This window comes from Megalobrama amblycephala, linkage group LG20, assembly GCF_018812025.1.
Source record: "Megalobrama amblycephala isolate DHTTF-2021 linkage group LG20, ASM1881202v1, whole genome shotgun sequence".
Taxonomy (NCBI): domain Eukaryota; kingdom Metazoa; phylum Chordata; class Actinopteri; order Cypriniformes; family Xenocyprididae; genus Megalobrama; species Megalobrama amblycephala.
Window position 1 is genome coordinate 25453642 of NC_063063.1, and position 4549 is coordinate 25458190.

Here is a 4549-nt window from a genome sequence, read left to right on the forward strand (position 1 = left end):
GCACTAGCACGCCCGGCAGTGGAAACGCAGCTAATGATCTTGGCCGCCCATGACCCTGTCGCCAGTCCACCACTGTTCCTTCCTTGGACCACTTTTGGTACTGACCACTGCAGACCGGGAACACCCCACAAGAGCTGCAGTTTTGCAGATACTCTGATCCAGTTGTCTAGCCATCACAATTTGGCCCTTGTTAAACTTGCTCAAATCCTTACGCTTGCCCATTTTTCCTGCTTCTAACACATCAACTTTGAGGACAAAATGTTCACTTGCTGCCTAATATATCCCAACCACTAACAGGTGGCGTGATGAAGAGATAATGAGTGTTATTCACTTCACCTCTCAGTGGTCATAATGTTATGCCTGATCATGATCGGGGATTATATAAAATAAATTAAATTATTTTATATAATATATATGTATTACTATTCAAAGGTTTTTGATTTTAAAAGATTTCTTATGCTCACCAAAGCTGCATTTCTTTCATCCAAAATACAGTAAATCAATAATGTTCTGAAATATTGTTACAATTTAAAATAACTTTTCTATTTTAACACATTTTTAAATGTAACTTATTCCATCACTCCAGTTGTCAGTGTCACATGATCCTTCAGAAATCATTCTAATAGCTGACTTTTCTTTTCATTGTTGAAAACAGTTGTGCTGCTTAATATGTTTTTTGTCAAAACCGTGATAATTTATTCAGGATTCTTTGAGAATAGAAAGTAAAAAATATATATATATTTATTTGAATATAAATATATACATTTAAATTTTATATATACATATTATGTAACAATGTAAATGTTAAGTTCGTCTCAAAAGGAAAAAAAAAAAAATCTTGCCGACCCCCAACGTTTGTTGTATAAGTATTTGCTATGTCAATAATATTTGTATTTTATATCTTGACAGGTAGTCTGCTGCCTTTAGTTCACCATACAATGGCTAAGTTGCATTAGAAGAATCCCACTGCATCTCCAGACAGGCCTGGAAACAATGTCTGGCTGCTCCGGACACATTTGGCTAAGATATCAGCCTATATAATCTCCTAAGCATCGACCTCTGCACCTGTCCGGCTGCAACACTCGATACTACTCCGCTGTTTCTTTCCCAGTTGTCCTCTATGATTCCACTTCTCTCAGCACCTCCATTAGATGCCCACATATACTGTATGCTGAGATTTAGTCGGGGCGGCAGGGCAAGGCATTCCTCCCCTCGTAAAGATCTGGTCTGGATGCGGCCAGTGCGTTTCACATCAGAGAGGCAGTGAAGGGATGGAGGGGGCAGAAAAAGAGAGTGAAACAGCTGTTCCCAACATGTCAATAGATTAAATGGCAGCTCCAGCCCTCCTGGGGTCCATGGACTCTCCCACCATGATTTTACAGCTTCCGCTCTATAGGGTTGTCGTGGCGGACACCCTGTGTGGGACGAAGTCCACAGACTATCCAGTATCGGGATAGACGGCCTGCACACTTTTATAGTGGTCATTTGCATTAGCTTGTAAATATTACATATGAAAGTTGTTTAATTTTCCCATTTAAATGCTTTATTTCCTCCTCTATCAGGCCAGGCTTGACGAATGCATCATAAATGGAGTAATCCTCTTCTCAAGAAAAATATTGTTTGACTCCGAGTGTCACGGAGAGACTTTCTCACAGTGCGTTCATTCATTATGAGCTCTGTGAACCCTGAGGAGGTGAGCACATTTCCCATAATGATCTTTGGCTCTCTGTGGTTTTTCTCATCCAGCTTGGATTCTCATTACAATTTTAACAGCCTCCCAGACCTTCATTTGTTACAACAGCAACAGGTGGATTTCTCCTCTCTTTTCATTTACAGGCAACAAAATGCTTTGAAATCTTACACTGAAATGCGGGATGATTTCATTTTGAGTTGTTAAAGGAGATATATTGGTTTAGTTTATAAAACGAAAGTTTAAAATTGTGTCTTTCTGAACTCTCAACTCTTGAGTGACAGCTATAAACAGTATTTTTCTAAAATACTCTTTAACTGCCGTTTAAGCATGTTAGGCAGAATGACAAACATTTTTGGCAGACTTTGGGCAGCAGTGCATCAAGTATTCCTGGCACGAAGTGTGCAAGAAAAACAGTATAGTGAAAGGCTTTTGAAACTGATTTATACCTACTCGCCACTTGCTTGAAATCAGTCATGTTTCTTGGGCAAAATATTCCCTAAGCTTCTTTAAACTTGCACAGATATATTTGTCTTAAGGGAGTCAACTCGGTCTCGAACCCACAGTGACATCAATCTCAGAAACGTGGTCTAGTTCATACGTTATATTTGTGAAAGGCGACAGAAGAGTCTTGAGGTCTGTGCTAGAGTCAATAGTGATGTTGAAAAATATACATTATAATAAAGAATGCTGATTTCAAAAAATTATTATTATTATTCAATATCAGTTTAACTTCTTCAACCTTTGTTGTTTCATCTGATATACATTTACATTAATGCATGATTTACATTACATTCACGTATGCATTTTGTCGGTTCATGCATTCCCTGGAAATCGAACACATGACCTTGACATTGTAAGCGACATGCCCTTCTGTTGGAGCTACAGGAATTTTTGGAGACATAAAATCGAATGTAAAAAGCAGAATTTTCCAGACTTTTTCCAGTTTTGTTGGCACGATTCAGAGGTAATTCGTTGTTGAGAAAAAGGTCTAGACTTTATTTCTTTTTCTGACCCTGTGTTCTTTTTACTAAGAATATACTGACAAATGCATTTTTTCCCCCCTCAACTTTTGTCCATGCAGGGCCTAATTCATCACTCAAAACTTGCTTGATTCAAATAGATGCCTCAAACACATTTTTTTTTTCAATGTTGGCTTAAATTGCTGACATTTTAAATTGTTTAGAGTCAGAAATACTTTCTGAACATTCATGAATAATACAATACATATGACATTATATACTATTTATAAAATCTATATAATTAAGCATCTTTGTGTTCTCTCTCAAGATTCTCTCTCATATATATATATATATATATATATATATATATATATATATATATATATATATATATATATATATATATATATATGCTGGGTCCCCAAGATATTGTAAAACCTGCAAGGACATTTTTAAACTCTGATTTCCAATCCTGAAAAACTCCATAGGAATGTTCTGTAATCAATTCTAAATCTTTCTAGTTATGTTCGAAATATTTAGTCCGCTAAAAAATTGTATACAGTAATCATAAACAACTGGGAAAAAGTAATGTCAGATGGCGTGGAAACGCGGAAAGTGCTGCGTTGTATAGTTTAACACTCTTCTTCTCTTTTGAGGAAGTGTAAATAACAAGCTGCATGTTTACAAACCTGGTTAATAGCGAACTGAAGCGGCGCTTGTTTTGTTATTCAAAAACGGACATAAATTATCATATCCATTAATAGCATGACTGCAAAATATATAGACTACTGCAGGGAAGCTAACGTCCAGCATTATTTAAATATGGGTTAAAGTTTATTTTATTTTATTTATTGAACCCCTTACTTTAATATGTTCTTACAAAAGACAATGTAAATACATTAAATAATGATGATAAAATAATTATTTGATTAGTTTAATAAAGTTTTAGTAAGTTTATTTGATTTAATTTAAAATTTCATTACAAACGCTAAAAAGTTCGAAAGCGTTCTTTAGAATGAGGACATTTGGTGGGGGGGAAACGTTACTTTTTTGGAACTTGAATTAGTTCACATTTCTCTGCAGATACACATTTAAAATGACGATATATTAAACTTCTGATTCCAATGAATGCGATTAAATTTAGCAGATTTTCTTGTTGCATTGCACATGTGGAAGTCGTTTGAATATGCATCGGGATGCTTTGTCTTTTAAAGCTAAATGAACGTAGAACTATTAAAAACATTTTTAAAAATTGTTCATTTTACGTTTGTTTGATCCAGTTGAATAATAATCATTTTTAATTGATGAATTAGTTGAATCGAATTTGAGTAGGCTAGATAAGAAGTAGGCCTACATTGTAAAATAAATAAATAAATTAAAAGTTGCAAATAAAACAAAGATTATTGGAGTATATTTGCAAGAAAATACTATGTCAAGTCTATGAGGTTTTAGTCACAGAAAATTGTTTCTATACCGTATTTTTATTTAGTGATAAGTGCGCCCCTACACATAGGTAGGTACACTATATATTTGTGTATTTTAAATATATGAATTAAATATACAGTATAGAACAATGCTAAATGTATCAAATACATGCAGGCTTAGTTTGTAGACTACGAAAACTTTGTAGGTCTTTTTTTTTTCTAATCCTGGTTCCTTTCTAAACCGTTCAGTTGCGTAAAATTTGTAACACTTTGGAAACTTCCAAAAAAAAAAAAACGGGAATAAAAGGATTCCGGTCTAATGTTTCTCTATCCAATAAGAGCGTTTAATCGGCTCGCGACCAAGTGTCTTGTCTACAAACCCCGCCTATATCACCCTCTGATTGGCAGGTGACTTTAAACAACCACGCCTTTATTCAAATTAGTGCGCAGCGGTAGGCTGGCCCTGCTGTCAA